This window comes from Schistocerca serialis, chromosome 7, assembly GCF_023864345.2.
Source record: "Schistocerca serialis cubense isolate TAMUIC-IGC-003099 chromosome 7, iqSchSeri2.2, whole genome shotgun sequence".
NCBI lineage: Eukaryota > Metazoa > Arthropoda > Insecta > Orthoptera > Acrididae > Schistocerca > Schistocerca serialis.
In genome coordinates, this window is record NC_064644.1 from 566,871,758 (window position 1) to 566,894,681 (window position 22,924).

Genomic DNA, 22,924 nt, shown 5'->3' on the forward strand with positions numbered 1-22,924 from the left:
CCAGTTTTCAGATGTCCCTAGCCGGTGCGAGATTCACACCTCAATGTGTTGCTGGTAGTTCATCTAAAACGCAAATAACTCGCCTGTACAGTCTTCGAGAAATGAGCTCGAATTGCAGGTCTGTATATTCATTACACACATCTTTGTTTATTTCTACGAGAAACATAAGCGTATTTCTTTTGTATAAATCTTACAGAATGCACCCAATAAGGATAACATGTCAACTTACTTACTCCGCTGATAGCTCCGATGCATATCGCCAGTGGTAAGGTAAGAAAGAGCCCTTCCTCGCTGTTATATCCTAGCCAGTAATGCCACCCGAGCCCGCTGCCAAAAGGTTGGCAGCATCCAAGTCCGGACGCCGTCCGCATAAGCAGCGCCAGCGAGACAGCAAATCGCCGCAAGTCTGCGCGCGCCACCGCTGGCTTCTGGCTTCTTAAGCGCTGGAGTAGCGAGCGCTAGGACAGTTCTGTATTCGCCGCTCAGTTGTATACTCGCCACCGAATTGTGTACCTGGTAGTCAGTTGTGTGTTCATCGCAGCAGAGTTGTTGTTTGTCGTCAGCCGACGCTGACCTAGCCGCTCCGACTCGAACTAGACAGATTTCTGTAGACACGGAGTTCACTATTGTGTTGCTGTATCTACGTCAATAAAGATAAGTACCGACTTTTATTTTATCAGAGTGTTTGGGTTTTCATCTTTCTGTTCACTGTTCCAGCGGACCGGTCGGCCCGCTATTAAAAGTGTGGCGGTGACTTCGTAAGCCGTTTTTACAGCGAATTGCTTGTCGCTACGAACACCGCCACAAAACTGGCGACGAGGGCTTCCGAACTCGTGTGCAGGGCTGGTTCAACTTGTTTCTGGTTATACTAATTATCGCGATAAAATTTTGGGGGCTGGTTTAATTTGTGTTCACTATGTCTGCCGAATTACAACAGTTGATCTTGTTACAGAGTCAGCAAATACAAAGTCTGGTGGAAGCGATCGCCAAACAAGCGGCTAATCCTCCAACACAAAAGGAACAGGCACAGGCAGCACCACCTTTCCGTGCTTTTGATGCATCGAGAGAAGAATGGCGAGAATATTTCGCGCAGTTGCAGGCGCACATGACAGTCTACAAAATCACAGGTACTGAGCGGCAGCTTTATTTAATTTCCACTGCAGGCGTGGAAGTCTATCGACTACTTTGTAAGTTGTTCCCGGAATCGAAGCCAGAAGCCAGCGGTGGCGCGCGCAGACTTGCGGCGATTTGCTGTCTCGCTGGCGCTGCTTATGGGGACGGCGTCCGGACTTTGATGCTGCCAACCTTTTGGCAGCGGGCTCGGGTGGCATTACTGGCTAGGATATAACACTCGCGATAACCGAAGCTTTGAGAAACCGCTGTAACCAATCTCACCAACGACGTACTGTGTTACTATTGATTTGGCAGTGTTAGTTGCAGAGGGTGGACGGATTCCCTTCCTGCCGCTATCCCGAACCCCCCCCCCCCCCCCCCGGATGGTATTAGCGTCTGTGTCTACTGTAAGCCATGTAAGGTTTTCAAATGCCTGTGAGTCGTGTAACTGAGGCGGAACGTAGGTCTGTAATTACACACATCTTTGTTTATTTTTACCAGAAACATAACAAGACAGAGAGTCAAAAGCGTATTTCTTTTGTATAAATCTTACAGAATGTACCCAGTAACGATAACATTTCAACTTACTTACTCCGCTGATAGCTCCGATGCATATCGCCAGCAGTAAGATAAGGAAGACCCATTCCTAGCGATAAGTGAAGCTTTGAGAAACCTCTGTAACTAATCTCACCAACGACGTTGGTGAGTGCCGGTGTGTCGAGCTAGTTCTATTTGCGGACTCACTGAAGAGGGCAGCGATGGAAACCAGGGCGTTGTCCACTGTAGCTCGCCCTTTGGTGACAGGCCTGCCCGGCACTGTTGGCAGGTAAGAGGAGCATTCCTTGTTTCTTCCTTTATTTCTTTCTTTCTTGGGGCCTTTGTCCCGCTTCAACGCGGCGTCGGCTGTGTTACTATCGATTTGGCAGTGTTAGTTGCAGAGGGTGGACGGATTCACTTCCTGCCGCCATCCCGGACCCCTTCCAGGATGGTATTAGCGTACCCCAGCTGTCTGTGTCTAGTGTAAGCCATGTAATAGAACGTTTTCAAATGTCTGTGAGTCGTGTAACTGAGACGGAACGTCGGGACCAGCCAGGTATTCACCTAGTTGGATGTGGAAAACCGCCTAAAAACCACATCCAGGATGGCCAGCACACCGGCCCTCGTCGGTAATCCGCTGTGCGGATTCGATCCAGGGCCGGCGCGCCTACCCGAGTCCAGGATGCAGCGCATTAGCGCTCTCGGCTACCCTGGAGGATCTCTGCTTCTCCCATCACGAAAGCTTTATTTATGAACGGTCAGTAGACCTAGGAATGCAAATACATATACAAATTCTTATAGTAGGGGCTACATTTCCCTTACGCTGTTTTGATCCAGTGGCAGATACTTTTCTCCATTTACGTTGGAAGTAAATCAATCAATGCAAGTGGCTGAGTGATCAAGTAAAAGTCTTTCAACTGGACGCCACTTTAGCGACTTACCTGACCGTAATCTACCGAAGTTATCCAACCGGGGAAAGGGGAGTTAAAGCTTAATTTGGAGTCCTGGCGACTTCTCACATCGTTGAGACGTGAAGTTTAGATTGAAGGCCCAATGAAAATTTCCTTCGGTCGACAGGGAATCGATCTCGCAAACTCTTTATCGGTAGTACACCTGGCCCATTGACAATAATCCAGTTTTTAAATATATTTCACCTTCGCAAGAGATAATGGTCTGGGTGGGAATCATGTACAGTAAAAGCATATGGGCTTAGGTCTGTTTGACAAAATACACACATCAAAAAAAGTTTTGCATCATTCTGGTTCCCAGAACTCCTGAAGATAGACGTTGACAGTGGATATTGTATCACACACACAGTCCTTTTGACTGTTCAGACATGTCACTAAACCAGCCCAAAGATGAAAACAACCAGGCATGAGCAGCACCTATTAGACGGACGGGATCCGACAGCCAATTAGTTCTAGTCATTCCATCAGGAAGGAGGTACACGGCTCTTGTTGTCTGTAGTTCAACCATGCCTAGACTGTCAATACCGCGGTTCGATCGTGTCCGCATTGTTACTTTGTGCCAGGAATGGCTCTCAACAAGGGAAGTTTCCAGGCGTCTTGGAGTGACCCAAACCGATGTTGTTCGGAGATGGAGGAGATAGAGAAAGACAGGAACTTTCGATGACATGCCTCACTCAGGCCGCCCGAGGGCTACTACTGCCGTAGATGACCGCTACCTACGGATTATGGGTCGGAGGAACCCTGACAGCAACGCCACCATGTTGAATAATGCTTTTCTTGCAGCCACAGGAGGTCGTGTTGCAACTCAAACTGTGCGCAATTGGCTGAATGATACGCAACTTCACTCCTGACGTCCATGGCGAGGTCCATCTTTGCAACCACGACACCAAGCAGCGCGGTACAGATGAGCCCAACAACATGCCGAATGGACCGCTCAGGATAGGCATCAAGTGTCGTACATGCCTTCAACCAGATAATCGTCGGAGGCAACCCAGTCAGACTGAACGCCTTAGACACACTGTGGAGCAATGTGGAGGTTCCTGATGTTTTGGGTTGGCATTATGTGGGGCCGACGTACGCCGCTGATGGTCATGGAAGGCGCCATAACGGCTGTGCGATACATGAATGCCACTCTACGACTGATAGTGCCACAATATCAGCAACATATTGGCAAGGCATTCGTCTTCATGGAAGACAATTCGCGCGGCCATCATGCACATCTTGTGAATGACTTCCTTCAGGATAACGACGTCGTTCGAATACAGTGGCCAGTATGTTCTCCAGACATGAACCCTATGGAACATACCTGGGATAGATTGAAAAGGACTGTTTATGAACGACGTGACCCACCAACCATTCTGAGGGATCTACGCCGAATCGTCGTTGAGAAGTGAGACAGTCTAGACCAACAGTGTCTTGATGAACTTGTGGGTAGTATGCCACGACGAATACAGGCATGCGTCAATGCAAGAGGACGTGCTACTGGGTATCAGTGAAGATCTCGCCGTATGGTGGTACAACGTGCAGTGTGTGGTTTTCATGAGCAATAAAAAGGGTAGAAATGATGTTTTTGTTGATCTATGTTCCAATTTTCTGTACAAGTTCCGGAACTCTCGGAACGGAGATGATGTAAAACTTTTTTTGACGTGTGGAATTGTGCTTATATGTACTGGAACTAAGGGAATATGATAGAAAAAAGAGTTTACTTGCAAACTGATGTAAAAGTGCTATGATTACGTCCTTATTTGACAAAAGCAATATAATCCACAAGGGCTACATTTTGAGGGTAGAAGTCGACAGAAACTGATGAGAGTCGTATTTGTGAAACTATGCACTTGATTCAGCTGCCACCACCCATGGGCCTAATGCAAGCCGCATCACCTTCAGATAATATGAGCAATATTTTCGAATTACCTCCCCGTCAGATCATTTCTGACAACGAAAGTACAAACCTAGCTACACTATGATATCGTGTATTTAGTACAAGAAATAATCAATATGTGGTGTGTATCAAATCAGCTGCACAGTGAAGTCATTAAGGCATTATTAATATTAAGAAAACCTTAACAATGCTTGGATGCGCATGTTAAATTGATTGGTTGCAAAAACTGGAAACAAAAACAGTCCATAAATGCGGGATGAATAATAATAAGTGATACACCCACTGTTCACAATCTAACCCACCAAAGGCGTACAGTACACAGCCGGTAACGGTGCTAATGGAAAATACAAAAATTAAGAAAAACTTAAACTGATATGCAATGCAGATGTCTCATTATTGGTGACGTCTGTTTTGACAGGTTTTTGTTAGCAGGCTAAAACATAAATTTCTACCCAAAATTTCGTTTTCTTTGGCATGAGACATCATCAAAGAATTCACGGTAAATGATGACAGCCAAAACAGTTGCAGGATAAACATTTATTAAGTTTCTTGATCACAGTTTCGGTATATCTAAATTTACCTTCATCAGAAGTAAAATACCTAAAATCACATCCTGCAATGGAGATACATAAAACAATTGTGCCAAAGGCGTCGACAGTAGTTGATGATGTTTCAACTACTGACGACGCCTTTGGCACAATTGTTTTATGAATCTCCACTGCAGGATGTGATTTTAGGTATTTTACTTCTGATGAAGGTATATTTAGATATACCGAAACCGTGGTCAAGAATTTTTCTAAATCTTTATCTTGCAACTGTTTTGGCTGTCATCATTTACCGTGAAGAATTTCAACAGTTGCTGTTTCAGCCATGTTTAAAATCTTATCATCAAAGAACACTGACACGCGATTACATATTTCGACATGTGCTGCTGTTTTGAAAGTAATAACCTAACTGCTTAACTGAAACACACAGAGGAACTGAAACACACAGAGGAATCGCCTATAGGTAACTGCGCAACTGTCGTCGTGTCGTGGCTACTGTCACCCGAACCGTGGCGAAAATAGCCAAGTCGTGTCGAAGTTTGTCCCACAGAGCCTTCTAAGAAAGAAAGGCAGATCGGGATTTAACGTATTTTCGCTTATGGTCTCATTACAACTGGAGCAGCACATCGAATGGGACAAGGATTGAGCTGTACATTTTCTTCTAATTAACTATCACTGCATTTGGTTTAAACGCTTCGAGAAATCTTTGCAAACCCTAAATCTTAATGTCAGGACTGGTGTTTGAACTCCGCCGTTCCGAGTACTGTGTCCAGTGTTTTGATCTCGTTGCCACATCGCTCGGTGAATCTCGTTCAGCAGACGAGGTAGTTGTGCAATTTTTATTTAACAGAGAGATCAACAGTTTGTCTGACTTAAATGCTTTACAACCACTGCTGAAGCTGCTCTGGTATTTTCGAATTTCCTTATCCTCTCTATAAATCATAGCATGCCAGTGATTCCATATGATTAAACATTTACTTTGACAAAATACACTCCTGGAAATTGAAATAAGAACACCGTGAATTCATTGTCCCAGGAAGGGGAAACTTTATTGACACATTCCTGGGGTCAGATACATCACATGATCACACTGACAGAACCACAGGCACATAGACACAGGCAACAGAGCATGCACAATGTCGGCACTAGTACAGTGTATATCCACCTTTCGCAGCAATGCAGGCTGCTATTCTCCCATGGAGACGATCGTAGAGATGCTGGATGTAGTCCTGTGGAACGGCTTGCCATGCCATTTCCACCTGGCGCCTCAGTTGGACCAGCGTTCGTGCTGGATGTGCAGACCGCGTGAGACGACGCTTCATCCAGTCCCAAACATGCTCAATGGGGGACAGATCCGGAGATTTGCTGGCCAGGGTAGTTGACTTACACCTTCTAGAGCACGTTGGGTGGCACGGGATACATGCGGACGTGCATTGTCCTGTTGGAACAGCAAGTTCCCTTGCCGGTCTAGGAATGGTAGAACGATGGGTTCGATGACGGTTTGGATGTACCGAGCACTATTCAGTGTCCCCTCGACGATCACCAGTGGTGTACGGCCAGTGTAGGAGATCGCTCCGCACACCATGATGCTGGGTGTTGGCCCTGTGTGCCTCGGTCGTATGCAGTCCTGATTGTGGTGCTCACCTGCACGGCACCAAACACGCATACGACCATCATTGGCACCAAGGCAGAAGCGACTCTCATCGCTGAAGACGACACGTCTCCATTCGTCCCTCCATTCACGCCTGTCGCGACACCACTGGAGGCGGGCTGCACGATGTTGGGGCGTGAGCGGCAGACGGCCTAACGGTGTGCGGGACCGTAGCCCAGCTTCATGGAGACGGTTGCTAATGGTCCTCGCCGATACCCCAGGAGCAACAGTGTCCCTAATTTGTTGGGAAGTGGCGGTGCGGTCCCCTACGGCACTTCGTAGGATCCTACGGTCTTGGCGTGCATCCGTGCGTCGCTGCGGTCCGGTCCCAGGTCGACTGGCACGTGCACCTTCCGCCGACCACTGGCGACAACATCGATGTACTGTGGAGACCTCACGCCCCACATGTTGAGCAATTCGGCGGTACGTCCACCCGGCCTCCCGCATGCCCACTATACGCCCTCGCTCAAAGTCCGTCAACTGCACATACGGCTCACGTCCACGCTGTCGCGGCATGCTACCAGTGTTAAAGACTGCGATGGAGCTCCGTATGCCACGGCAAACTGGCTGACACTGACGGCGGCGGTGCACAAATGCTGCGCAGCTAGCGCCATTCGACGGCCAACACCGCGGTTCCTGGTGTGTCCGCTGTGCCGTGCGTGTGATCATTGCTTGTACAGCCCTCTCGCAGTGTCCGGAGCAAGTATGGTGGGTCTGACACACCGGTGTCAATGTGTTCTTTTTTCCATTTCCAGGAGTGTAGTATCCCTCCTTGGTGTCATCCGATGCTGGTCGCCAAACTTCCTGTGAGTTACTCAGGTCAAACACTGATTAAATAGAATGTAACTGTAAATTGGACACAGTCTTGTAATCGATCAATATATGACCATAGTCTTTGATGGCAGTTAGGGTGTTACACAAGAGCTGATACAGATTGTTAGTACATGATAAAGACAAATTAAGTAACTAACTTTGATACGTGAAATTTGCGCAGTACTGGTCTGATTAGAGAGTTATCAGCCCATTGTAGTACGTGTACGAATGTGTGTGTGTGTGTGTGTGTGTGTGTGTGTGTGTGTGTGGCTGCGTTACAGTCCCACTTTCCGATCTATAAGTATACCAGAAGGTCAATTTTCGGTTAATCAGCCTTCCACTCAACTAGACACCTGATCCATTCTTTCTCGACCGTGTTCGGATTTCTGTTGCCCAGCATGTAAGCAACAACCAAATCTTTTAGTTTCTTGATGAGCAATTTGCTGATTTGGACATCCAGAGACTTTATCTCGAGCGAAAACACTTTCAGTTTCTCTTATTAAGTGTCAGCTTCCTCGAAAATTGTCAGTGATGAAGCCTATCTCTGGAATGGGCAGCGGCGTCAGTAATCTGTAGCTGAACTGTCAGAATTTCGTAAAACACAATCTCAAACTATTTTCAATTTCTGGAGTAAGGAACAGTGAAAACAGGAAAATAATTTTCAATCAACTCTTGTAAAATAAATAATCATTTTATGGATCTTCACTGAGAAGAAGAACTAAATAATTTTCACTTCTTGTGGACTTTAGTTCATAGTAGCAATTACGCGATTGGTCTTGACAATACGATGTCAGCCACCATACATAATCTCATTATGTGTTAGCGAATTAAGACAACACTATTCATTTGCTTTTCAATTATAATATTTTTCGTAAGTAATTCAACTGAGGGCAGCGAGCGGCAACATTCGCTGGCAGAATCTCTCCCGCGCGGGCCGTCGGATAGTGTGTGGTGGTGGTCGGCTTATTATTTCTGTTGGCAGTGACGAAAATTATCAAACGACATAATTAAATTAGAAAACAAATTCACAACTGAATAAGTTAACAGCCATAGTATCATTATCTTATTTCTCACATGCACTCTTGCACCACAGTGCTTGCGGTCGAGTTTTCGAATGTACAGCGTGGGACAAATAAAAGTGGCCTGGAGGACAGAGTTCCAGGGTACAGAGAAACACAGTAGAGGAAAGAAAATACAGTACTAATCTATAGCAGGTGCTGAAAGTGACCACCACTCATCTCGTGGCACTTTTGGGCCCTGGTGAGCAAGTTGCTGAAGATGGATCGAAGCTGGACTACTGGAATTGCTACAGTCTCATCCGCAATGTTCTGCAGTTCTTGAAGATTACGAGGGTTTTTGCGACACACCTTAGTCATGAGGGCTCCCCACACACGGCAACTGCACACTGACAGGTCAGGTGGCCCGGGTGGCCAGCTAGGGCCGCGACCAAACTGACCTCCGCTAACAGCCCTGTCACGCGTGAAGACTGTGTAAATGTGTGTGCTCCCATGTTAGAGCTCATTTTATTACTTCTCTTCAAATCACATTAATCATGGAATGGAAACACACAGCAACAGAACGTACCAGCCTGACTTCAAACACTTTGTTACAGGAAATGTTCAAAATGTCCTCCGTCAGCGAGGATACATGCATCCACCCTCCGTCGCATGGAATCCCTGATGCGCTGATGCAGCCCTGGAGAATGGCGTATTGTATCACAGCCGTCCACAATACGAGCACGAAGACTCTCTACATTTGGTAACGGGGTTGCGTAGACAAGAGCTTTCAAATGGCCCCATAAATGAAAGTCAAGAGGGTTGAGGTCAGGAGAGCGTGGAGGCCGTGGAATTGGTCCGCCTCTACCAATCCATCGGTCATCGAATCTGTTGTTGAGAAGCGTACGAACACTTCGACTGAAATGTGCAGGAGCTCCATTGTGCATGAACCACATGTTGTGACGTTCTTGTAAAGGCACATGTTCTAGCAGCACAGGTAGAATATCCCGTATGAAATCATGATAACGTGCTCCATTGAGCGTAGGTGGAAGAACATGGGGCCCAATCAAGACATCACCAACAATGCCTGCCCAAACGTTCACAGAAAATCTGTGTTGATGACGTGATTGCACAATTGCATGCGGATTCTCGTCAGCCCACACATTTGATCGTGAAAATTTACAATTTGATCACGTTGGAAAGAAGCCTCATCCGTAAAGAGAACATTTGCACTGAAATGAGGATTGACACATTGTTGGATGGATCATTCGCAGAAGTGTACCCGTGGAGGCCAATCAGCTGCTGATAGTGCCTGCACACGCTGTACATGGTACGAAAACAACTGGTTCTCCCCTAGCACTCTCCATACAGTGACGTGGTCAACGTTACCTTGTACAGCAGCAGCTTCTCTGACGCTGACATTTGGGTTGTCGTCAACTGCACGAAGAATTGCCTCGTACATTGCAGGTGTCCTCGTCGTTCTAGATCTTCCCCAGTCGTGAGTCATAGGCTGGAATGTTCCGTGATCCCTAAGACACCTATCAATTGCTTCGAACGTCTTCCTGTCAGGACACTTTCGTTCTGGAAATCTGTCTCGATACAAAAGTACCGCGCCATGGCTATTGCCCCGTGCTAATCCATACATCAAATGGGCGTCTCCCAACTCCATATTTGTAAACATTGCACTGACTACAAAACCACGTTCGTGATGAACACTAACCTGTTGATGCAACGTACTGATGTGCTTGATGCTACTAGTACTGTGGGGCAATGAATCGCATTTCAACACAAGCACCGAAGTCAACATTACCTTCCTTCAATTGGGCCAAGTGGCGGTGAATCGAGGAAGTACAGTACATACTGACGAAACTAAAATGAGCTCTAACATGGAAATTAAGCGTTTCCGGACACATGTCCACATATAATCTTTTCTTTATTTGTGTGTGAGGAATGTTTCCTGAAAGTTTGGCCGTAGCTTTTTGTAACACCCTGTATACCCAGCCAGCGCGAGACAAAATCGATACTGGCTAGCTTACATAGTCTTTGAACCAGAGGAGATAGATTCTATTACCTCGATGTGAACACATCAAATAGTGCGGTGGTTATACAGGGACTATTATAATTTATTATTATAAGAAGTGTGTTTTGCTCTTCTGTCTGACCAATACTTCTTCATTCTTTCAGATATTTTCGTTCTTTCTTCATCTGATTATTCTTCCTGTAGTCCTTTTCTTGATATTCGGTTCTAGCCTGGTTTGTGTCCTGCAATATTTTGATTTTCTCTGTTTTGTTTTTTAAGTCATCTACTATAATGTGGAGTTCTTTTATATCTTCCTTATTTTTTTTATCCATTTGATATTGCTCTTATTATATTATTTCCTTAATAACTTTGTTTTCTGGTGTCTCATCAGATGCCCAAAGAACGAGATACGTTTCTTCCTGCTCATGCTCATTACTGATGCCGTTTCCTTGTACACTGTTCCATTTGAAGCTATTCTCCAAGCCCATTTACTTGATTTTGTTTATTTATGCATATCCTAATTATTTTTCTTTCTATCTTTATATTTTCTGAGTTTTTTGCTATACTAGTTGCTTTGAACATGGTTTCAGCTGCGTAATTTATTTCTGTTTTATGATGTTTTAATTTTGCTTCTATGATAATGTAATTTGCTGTTTTATTCTCTTTTGCCACGGTGGTTTCTCATTTAGATTGTAAGTTACTATTTCACCTAAATGCTTAAATTTATCAAAAATTTAGATTTCTTGTCCTCCTATTGTAATTTTGTGCTTGTTTGTTAATATAATCTGCTGCTCGAGGTTGCAAACCCTTTACGGCAGCCGAGTTTAAATGATAGCTCTGGGTGCACTGATGGGCCTAAGCATCGTGACCGCTGCCCACCACGAGACTGAATGACAGGTGTGGCAATGTCGGACGGGGGATACGGGACACGATAAGAAAAGTGTGTAAGCATAGCAGGGAGAAATCTGGTCTAGACGATAAAGGCACCAAATGGCGAACCCGAGTAACATAATGGAGTTTGTCAACGGGCATATCGTTATGGCCTGGCTTCTGTGAGCGAGCATCATCGAGCAAGCTGCTCAGCTGTTTGGATGCGGCTCTCGCCAGCGCCCATGGAGAGTGGCTGATGGACGCCGAGTGGCTGGCAGGTTGTTCGGCGTCCAGGCCTCATCACAGGACGTGAAGTTCGGAGGTTTGCCCGCAGGATAAGCGGCAGTAAGTGGCCGATCTGAAGACACAGTGCAAAGCTATACTTGTGCTGTTATAAGTCGATCCCAGAGTGTCGCACCGTGCAGGGCGCCGCAGCTCCGCGGGTCTACCTCAGCCGATAATGTAACACGATTTGGTAAACTTAACCTGCGGCAATGTCTCAGTATTGTCACGGCTAGTGATTACGCCTGCAGCTGTTACCGCTTCGCATCTGAAAATGGCAACAGCGCCACGGGCTATCAGGGATTACCTTGCGGGTCTACCTCAGCTGATAACGTAACGCGATTTGGTAAACTTAACCTGCGGCAACGCCTCAGTGTTGTCACAGCTACTGATTGCGCCTGCAGCCGTTACCGCTTCGCAGCGGAAAATGGCAACAGCGCCACGAGCTTTCAGGGATTACCTTGCGGGGCTACCTCAGCTGATAATGTAACGCAATTTGGTAAACTTAACCTGCGGCGACGTCTCAGTGTTGTCACAGCTACTGATTACGCCTGCAGACGTTACCACTTCGCAGCTGAAACTGGCAACAGCGCCACGATCTTTCAGGGATTACCTTGCGCCGTCCCTACTGCCGTATCGGCGCAAGTGTTTCGGAGAACGCCACTAAGCGCACGCACATTGTTGAACGTGCTGTTGCGCAGCAGACGACCCTTCCATGCTCCCACATTCACTTAACGGCCTTTGTAGTTACGACTGCAGTAGGCACAGGATCATCGACACTGGACGGTAGATTAGTTGAAGCATTTCGCTGGGTCAGATGTATCACATCTCTTGTCACACCAGGTCGATGGGCGCGTCCGGATACGCCGCCTTTGAGGTGGTCGGCTGCTCAGAAAATGCACCGTGCTACGGACGAAAGCTGGTGAGGGCAGCGTCATTCTATGAGGAACGATCGTCTGGGCTTCCATGGGACTTCGGGTGCTAACCAATGGCACCATGAAAGCCGTGGAGTACGTCAGTGCTATTTCAGACCATCTGCATCCGTTCATGCTTGAGATCTTTCCCGACAGCGATGATATCTCCCACCAGGATTTTTTTCCATACTACAAGGCTAGAATCGCGCTACATTAGTTTGACAAGGATGACAGTGAAAGAATGTTAATATTTTGCCCACGAAATTCGGCTGATCTGAACTCTAAAGAACGCATCTGGGACACTAACGGGTGCCAACTCCACACTCACAAACCACGGGCTTGTAATATTTGGGAATGACGTCAGCTTTTCGTAGGCATTTGGTGACACATGCTGAAACGTCCCCTTTGAACAATTTTTACACGACTGTGCTTATACTGACACACAATATTTTGTTAGCGCAACGCAATCTGACTTTCAAAATTCCCTACAAAAGAATGGCCCTGACTAACATTAAACTATACCTTTCGCAAATCACTTACCTCACAAAAATCTTCGCTGCTCAAGCTACTGCAATACAGCGAGCGCCACTACTGCCAGCTAAATAAAAGATTCAAACTATGGAAGGCACTAACTACTGATAGGGATAGTTAGCAAATGAAAGATATTAATAGAGAACAAACAATGTATTTACCTTAATATCATCACAAGTCATAATATATATATCAGTTCATGACAAATTGCAAAGTTCCGCCATCTCTCTCCCCACATCCACCACTGCTGGCGGCTCACCTCCAACTGCGCAACGCTACGCGCTGTTCACATCCAGCTGCCGCTGCCCAACACTACAATGGCAGACAACAATGCAAACTAGCGACAGACTGCACACAGCACAGCCAGTGATTTTCATATTGAGCGCTACGTAACGTTGCCAATAAGAAAACATAAACAGCCTACTTACATAGCCCCCATGCTCCCCACAAAAATTTTTTACAAATGGTGTTGGGCACTGGCCAATACATATTTGACAAAAATTTTTCACAATTACAGTAACAAAGATATAAAATGCACACACTTATTAATATTATGTTGGTCAAAAGATCAAAATTTCTCAAAATTTCTCACAATCCATAAAGACAGTCCACATTGTTCATTACGGTAATCACAGGTGTTTTTTCACAAAGTCTCATTAGCAAAAGAAATTGCACACAGAAGTAGTGGATTTCCATGCAGTCTTGAAGAAGTAGTGTTGTCCTTCCAACGGAAAGACAGTGCTGACTCTCGACATGCTGACAGGTAATGGGCCACAATGGAGCAAACCCACAGCAGAGTCATTCGAAGTTTTGAAGAATATTGGTAGGTAGGTCATCACAGAGCAGACCCACTGTAGTCCTGGTAGAGATTACGGTATTGGTGGGCCACCAGAGATGCAGACCCACTGGAGTCCTTGTAGAGACGGCCAGCAGCCATCTGTTGCGACTGTGCAGGTGCACAATCACCCTCGAAGAGTCTTGCGGAGAATATAGCAAGTCCATAAACCACCACTTGTGCACTCACAAAGTTTTTGAAATTGTCCTTAGAACCAGCAATGCTGTTATCCAGTCCCTTGCAGAATTATTAACACACGTGCAAACACGAACAGTCCCTACTTCTCACATATTGTCCATATACTATGACCAACAGAAACGTGTGCAGTGAAATGTAACTTACAAGTTAATAATGTCATGAACTGGTGACAATTACAATGTTATAACATAAGAATACAATTACAAAGGTACAAAATACATCATTAAAAACATAATAATACAGATAACATTTGTAGTACAGGCTTTACAAAAGAATAGAAATAAACATATACATCAGTGTTACAAAAATAGTGACATAAGTACATACATAAAATAATGAGAATAGTTTTCGAAACATTAATTTCACACATGAACATTGAAACAGAACAGAATTGTAAACAACTTTACAAAGAAAATAACATATTATTAATGCAACTTATATTTGAGGATAACAGTATTCCTCCTCATAGTGAATATAGCTTAGTATTAGAAGAGAAAAAAATTCTATGAAACAGTACACAGAGACAGGAAGAAAACAAATACTCAAGGGTACACAAACACATAGTGGGATAACACCAATAGGAAAGGACAGGGTTCGTTTTCAGTGTAACATGTGGTACTGCAGTCCAACCCAAAACTTCATACTATAGATCTTTCGTCTTATTTCAACCTTTGCTTCCACCAAAAAAATCTTATCCAAGCATGCTTTCTGTATTCCGTTCATATTTCTTTCAAAATAATTATTTCTGATTGTACAATACTCATTTGGGCCCAAATCCTTTTTATATAACTTCGCAATGCATTCTTTACCTATTCTCCATAGTCAGTTTCTCATATAGTCTACCCCCTCTTAAGCTAACTTAAATCTACTGAGCTCAGATGCTAAACTAAGGGACGAGGCAATGCAGCATCACATAACAAATCAACACAAACAGCAATGCAAAAAATGCAAATTGGCAAAGCTAGCAGCATAAATGAGCAAAAGTCAAATTCAATAACACTATGCCTGGCAAACAGCAGCAACTTATACCTAAACATGACATAGCGCAAGCAGAAAAAATATTACACTAAAATGGCCATGTCTAATACCTATGTCACATCTTAACATTAGAGTGATGCATCACGAGAACTTACGCTAGTAGATAAGTTACCAAATCGCAAAAAAATTATTTATGCAATTCCTGTGAAGGGAAATGTTTTTTTTTTTTTTTGTGCTCCCTCATTTGTTTTGGATAGATCATAAAATTATTTACTGGATCTGTAGGCATAAAATATTTATATTAGTACATATATTAAATTTTATTTTAACCAATGCTGCAGTGCAGCTAGAAACTTGATATTAAACAAAATGTGTAAATAAATACATAAAGCAAGCCATCTGGCATTTTTCTTAACTAGCAAGACAATAGCTGTGAAATGTTTCTCATCGTTTCATTAGGCATTTCAGTAAAATATCATAAATTACGAGCTCCACAGTATGCTTTCAACAAGGAGATGTCAGTAGCGCGGACAATGGCCTTCCCTTTCTGTTTTTTTACCTGTGCTTCTGACGAGGCACTCACACTAATGGCTTGTTCTCCAGGTGTCTGACACACCTGGGTGCCCACGACGCATTACGTGCAGGTGGTCACTTTGGTTTCCAACATACTGTTTCACAAGTCAAGAGTCCCTACCCACTATTCATTACTCCTTACCTTATTACACATATACGTATCCATCGACACTCGTCAATATTTCGTCATTATAAATATGAAGCATATTCAAATAACTCGTATAGCCTCAGCCTATTAATCATAAACATACCTCAGCAGCATAATACACATCGTCGTCGTAAAAATAACCTCATAACACCTCAGTCAAATCTCAAAATCGTCGTAGCTTCCTCCAATAATTAAAAAACCTAAAAAAATTCTCTGCTCATGTCAAAAGTGTCAGCTGCCTCAAACGTACTTTAAAAATCATGATCTCATACCAAATACATCATTCAAAGCTCTCATAGTATCACAATGATTCCGAAAAAATATGAACAGTTTACAAAGTACAGACAAAATACAGTTTCATAAGTGTGAAGTTATCCAACGGTGTAATTACGTAAACATGTGTCTCTGACGTAGTAAAAAACATGTTTATCTCTCAGTTAAATGATCAGATAGCTGTGTAATTTGTGTGTTAGAGAAATATGGTACCAATGTGTAAAGTTGTATAAGCAAATACCATATTAGCTAGGGCTCCTTGTGCTTGCCAAACACATGGTACACAAAGTAAGCGTGTACCCCCCTGAGGATTAATGTAATTATACCCTCAGGTGTTACAGATTACACCAATGGAATGAAATATATCACGGAAAACTTTCTTTGTAATTAAAAATCTTTAAAAATAAATGTTTTAAGTATAAAATTGATCACTGAAATGCGTGTCCTGTAGCGCTAAATGTGCATCTTGTTGTAAGATAATCTCTGTGAACGTGTCGTAGTTATTTTCCTCCAAAAGCTAAGTTCTGCAGAAGCCAATGTACTTACCTCATGATAAACAAAAGTGAAATGCTTTGCGTAGAGATATCTTAGTTATTACGCTTATTGCCGTGATGAAGAAAGTACTGTGCTGTAACGTATTGTTGTGCTACATAAAAGGCTGTCTCCTTGTAGCTATACCATAAAAGTTACTACTAAAACATGTTTTACTTTCCAGAATAATACAGAAAAACTGTGCAGATATAAAACAGAAACACTGCAAAAGCAACATTGTAAATTGTCACTCATTAGTAGCGTCGTGATAAAAATCGTGTAGCTGTCACATAAACTAACCACTGTGTCACCTGGTATCTCTCAGAAAGCACCTTGAATCCATAATGTATTTGCAAGTAAACCAAAATGTTGCATTAAAATCTCATTAGCAGTACCAGATATAATGTTATTTTTCTCGGAGCCAGCCGGCGCACGTGTATGCCTGCGGTGTGAGTCATTGTCTGTCTCTTTGTTGCCGCGCGTCGTTACTGGGATTAGGAGACCTAACTTCTATAAATTCACCTCCTCGAGAGGGCCCTGCCCTGTTTAAATCCCGCCAGTTCTGATGCAATTCAGGTCTGTCGTTACGATCACATCGTCTGTCGCCATGTCGATAGCTCCTGTAGTTTCTTTCTTGTCGGTTAAGTGGTGGAGAATTTCTCCCTGAATCGTAACTGCGCGCTGGACCGTTGCGTCTAAAGTTATTCTGTCTCCCTTGATAATAATTGTTTTGGTTCCCATATTGTCTGTTTCTCTGATTGTCTCTGTGATAGTCATTACCACGGAGAGGTGATCTTTCCCTGTAATTATTACTACTCTGCCAACGGTTGTCATACGGGTGGTGTCTGTTTTGGTCACGATATGTGTTGTGGGAATAGCCTTGTCGTGTCCAGTTATTATTTCTTTCATCGCGGAATTGCGACTTATGTGATCTGTAATTGTTGTGCTCCTGTGTTCCGCGATTGTCAGTGTCAATTTCTAATTCTTGTAAAAGTCCCTGAAATGCTTCAATGTCGTCTTTGCAACGTCCTGCCAAAATAATATGTCGTAAATGTTCAGGCAGTTTGATTAAGCAAATGCGGATGAGTTCTGAGGGGCTGTATGGGTTTGAAAGATACTGATTCTTATGCAACATGTCTTCAAAATATTTCATAAGACTGGAAAATTCAGATTGTTCGAAACGTTTCATCATTATGATGCTATGTTTTACACGGTCTTGTGTGGCTTGAGACCAATATGCTGAGAGGAAGGCATGGTAAAACTCTCCTTCACTGTGGCAATCGTGAATTACCGATCGCATTCTTACAGCTGGTTCATTCTCTAAGTAGCCACACATAAATTCTAATCTGTGTTCTAACGACCAGTTGGGAGGAAAACAATGAGAGAATTGATGGAGCCATGCTTGTGGATGAATGTCGTTGCCAGAATTCTTAAATGTTTTGAATTTACGTGTAGTAATGAACAGCTTATAGTCAAAATCATCATGTCGGCGAGTCGCATATCGGTCATTGTTAGGTCGTGTCGGCCGTTCCCTCTCAAAATTCGGTGCACATTCCCAATTTCTTTCATTACTTCCGAAATGCCCTGTGTTATTTTGTGTCTGTTCCGTATTTGTATGTCCCTCTTCCCGTATTGGGGCGCGAGTGTCCTCTGAAATACGTAATTCTTGTACTACTTGTGCCAACTGATCTTGCACTTCCCGGATTTCTCTTTTGTACTGTGTATTGATTTGATTTTGATTTTGTTTGAATTTTCTAATTTGTTCATACTCTTCTGTGTCAGTGAAGGCTACAGGTGTTGTGTCATTCAGATCATCATCTACCTTTGTAGATAAGTTAGTGAACTGATCTGAAAGTTCGGCTACTTTATCCGATAGTGAAATCATTTCCTCTGTATGTTTTTCTGAACCAAGTTTCAGAGTGTCCATTTGTGTTGCAATCGTGTCTACTGTGACCTTTAAGTTTTCCTGAGTTTTTGCAAGTTGCATAACCGTATCGGTAGATGCAACTGAGTCAAATTTTGCTTGTAAGGTCTCATGATTTTCATGAACAATAATTTGCAGTTCTTTTATAGCTGCTTCGTGATTCTGTAGTGCATTTTCATGACGCGAAAAAATAGGTTGGAAATGCTCACAAATTTGTGTTTTTACGTCGTTACAGACTTTTTGACATTTCGATTCAATGTGATGTAACTCAGCAGTTAAATCCTCACGTGTTCGTTCAAGAGTTTGCTCCAATGAGTCTAACTTTTGAAGCTTTTGCTGTGTTTGTCTCTGATTTTGTTCCATTGTGTCTAACTTTTGAAGCTTTTGCTGTGTTTGTCTCTGATTTTGTTCCATTGTGTCTAACTTTTCAAGCTTTTGCTGTGTTTGTCTCTGATTTTGTTCCATTTGTTGCATTAATTGCAATAATAATGTATTAGTGTCTGGAATCTGTTTCTCTACCCTTTTCGGCAGTGCATTTTCACCGACAACATTCACATTTTGACAAGCAGAAAATGTGTCTTGACTTATTTGAGAAAACGGTGATGACCCAAAACCTGAATCTACAGTATTTGCGAAATTGTGTCCTGTCATTTCGGATTCCTGAGGCGAGCTGTTGCCGACCGATCGATCGATAATGCTTCCCTGTTCACTACCTGTTTCACTGTCTACACCATTGTTTGCAGCCCGCTCCATTTCCCTATTCACAATTACCAAATTACTACTTTGAACATCAGTTAATTCACTACTCGGTGGCGCTAACACACTGCTTTCGTCTTCACTGTCATTTCTCAGTTTACTTTGGAGCCTAGTATTACGTTTTTCACACGCCATTATTGTCACAGTATTTCACACGACAAGACAGAAAAACACAATTTGAAGAGCAAAAATAAGAGAACACATTAACATAGCACTGAAAATAATATCTAGTTAATTGCAGCTGCGAAATACTTGGTGCAAATCTACATGCATGCCACAACTGTTTTACTGTACAATAATGAAAGACTGCAACTACAAAGGAGATTCTCTCTACAATTACGCGCTAGCAATAAACAAAAGCTACACCAATTACACAAACTACAAGAAAAAAATCAGAAGATTCCAGTGAGGTATCCTCGGCTAAGGGTCGACATATGAAACGTCCCCTTTGAGCAATTATACAAGACTGTGCTTAACCTGACACACAATATTTTGTTAGCGCAACGCAATCTGACTTTCAAAATTCCCTACAAAAGAATGGCCCTGACTAACATTAAACTATACCTTTCGCAAATCACTTACCTCACAAAAATCTTCGCTGCTCAAGCTACTGCAATACAGCGAGCGCCACTACTGCCAGCTAAATAAAAGATTCAAACTATGGAAGGCACTAACTACTGATAGGGATAGTTAGCAAATGAAAGATATTAATAGAGAACAAACAATGTATTTACCTTAATATCATCACAAGTCATAATATATATATCAGTTCATGACAAATTGCAAAGTTCCGCCATCTCTCTCCCCACATCCACCACTGCTGGCGGCTCACCTCCAACTGCGCAACGCTACGCGCTGTTCACATCCAGCTGCCGCTGCCCAACACTACAATGGCAGACAACAATGCAAACTAGCGACAGACTGCACACAGCACAGCCAGTGATTTTCATATTGAGCGCTACGTAACGTTGCCAATAAGAAAACATAAACAGCCTACTTACAATGCCTCCGGAAACTCACCTAGGACTTAGCGAATCCATGGCACATGGAAGTGCTACTATATTGGTACATTAAAAATACCAAATTCGTTGCACAAATTGTGTCTCGATTCCAAATATAAGCGATAAACTGGTAATCCTAGCATTCCTACTCCATTATTAAGCCTAAAATCACTGTTGCACTAAGTATGTGACAATAATTCTTCTTACTAGACCAGAATGTCACTTCCAAGTCAATCCTGACTTGTGAAATAAATTATTTTGTAGCTTTAAATAATAAAAAGGAAAACTCCGCAGAACACATGAGAAAATTTTCTTAATTGAATCCGGCTCTATGTCTCAGGATAATCCCCCATTTTCATTCAAAATAGCCAAGAAAACTCTTCCAACGTAAAACGAAAATTAGCGGTCTAGGTATTTGCCTGAACTTAGAAATAATTTTGCTCTTAAACTTAATCATTCTAAAACAGTTTATAAAATATCATCAGTGTCATTTCGTCAACCCTGTCTAATGCGAAACTTACTATCATATAAATGATGAAAAAACATATGGCCAACAAAAAAAGGGTAACAACTATCAGTTACCCTAGACTATTTGTATAGTTTATGTTGTGTATCCCACTTTACACTGTCTTTGTGTTCGTGTTCTCTCTTTTCAAATAACATTACTCCTAAAACATACTGACAAGATACTTAGCGAAGGTGCAGGAAGCATCACAGAAAATATCTTCCAGATATTTCGACCCTCAGATTTAAGGTCGGCGATTTATATCCATCCGCGGTGCAAAATTTATAGCTATGTCTATATCTGCCACGTATATATAAGGTACTTAAGAGAGGACACATCGAAGCAATTCTCAAGAAGAATCTGTCAACAATTAATCCATCTCGCTCCTGAGCATTCTATCAAATATCCTCACACAAAACATGGAACACATGTATCTACGCAAGAAAACAACTAGCGTTTGGAAGTGAGATATAAGAAAGCTCCCTCTTATCACGACAACAGCCACAAATAATATAAACGTTCGCCAGATTTTGAGACCCGATTGGAACTTTTGCCTTGACGTTAAACACAATGCATTTACCTGGTTTGTTCGGCACTTGGCATTTTCTTTTCTCACCACACGGAAGGGCACTACTGTCTAGAACTTTACCAAGCATTGGTCATTGTAACACTGCAGTCTCAAATCTCATCTACAGATCAAATAAGGACCGTCAGTGCGCAGTTAACTGCATATGATTTTGGACAGGTTAAGAAAGGAAAGTTATGATGAAGAGCACACATTACAGAACAACATAACACCTGAGAAAATCGTTTTAAGCTGTAAAGGAAAAGATTTAAATCGAGACTGTTCTGAGATGACATGTGAGAATGCAGCAGTGACAGTTCACTATGTTTTGTTCTTCTGTGTTAAAATTTTATTACTATTATTTTAAGTGCAAGAGAAGGAAATGATATTCTTCGCATGTGCATAAAGAAGCATAAAATTTATAAATGTTTGTAGTACTTATTTCAGTTCAATTAAAGTTTTAAATTAAAAAATAGACACACTCTGAGGTTTACCCCCATGAACACACCTTATTCGTGGATGACCTCTTCCGTCATTGACTCAGTTTAAAGGTGAACCTTACCCCTGCTTATGGGCTCAAAAAATTGATGTAACTCATTACAGTAGCAGATACGTCACTTGCATGTGTGAACACGTTTTGTTCCTTCTCCTTGTTTTGAGTGATGTTCCAGACTGTCCGTTTGCTCTGCTGGGCGTCTTATGAACGGTAGTGCCGCCTGCTGTAAGGGTGGGATTATTCTTTGGCCACGTGCGTCTGCTTGCTGTCCCACACTGGGAACACCTACACTGGAGGGCTGTTGTCCACACTGCCACGCTCCCTCGTCTGCGAACAGCACCGTCAGATACTCTGCCATGAGGTCTGCAACTATGCTCGCACCAGCAAACTTCTGGTCCTGATGCTCGTGTTTCCTCTGCCACGGCCACCATTGACCTCCTTGACAACCGCGTTGCTGTCCCGCCTCCTCGATCCCATGGCACCTCGATCACTGTCAGTGGGCTCCCCCCACCCCTCTCGAATTACTCAGCCATAGTACCCCGCTTCCAGTCCTGTAACTCTTCTTTCATCAGTCCACTGACTCGCTAACCTGGAAAGACACATGATTAATTGCAATCACCTGTATAATCCGTAGCACTCTTCCACAATTCCATATATTCCCACTCCTGTCTGTGCCACCACTTGTGCACAACTCCCACGTATTCATCTTATTTGTTGGTCTTCAGCACGTATTTATTTCTTCTTATCTTGGCTTCGTTGAAAAAGGATTTCAGTGAATCCTGGCTTCAATGGTTTCTATTCAAAGACGAGACTTTGCCTGGTTTGTGTCAGCCAGTGGGCACATAGAATTTCAGGGATCGGTATTTCCCTTAAAGCTAGGCGAACTACATCCAGTTTACACTTGACAGTAGACTTGCTTCTTAATCCTGGCAATTTACTTTTGGAGCGCCTTTATTATAACGGTCTTTGCTGTACTGAGAGTCTTGATACTCTCCTTTCCTCATCTCTTTTTTAACTACT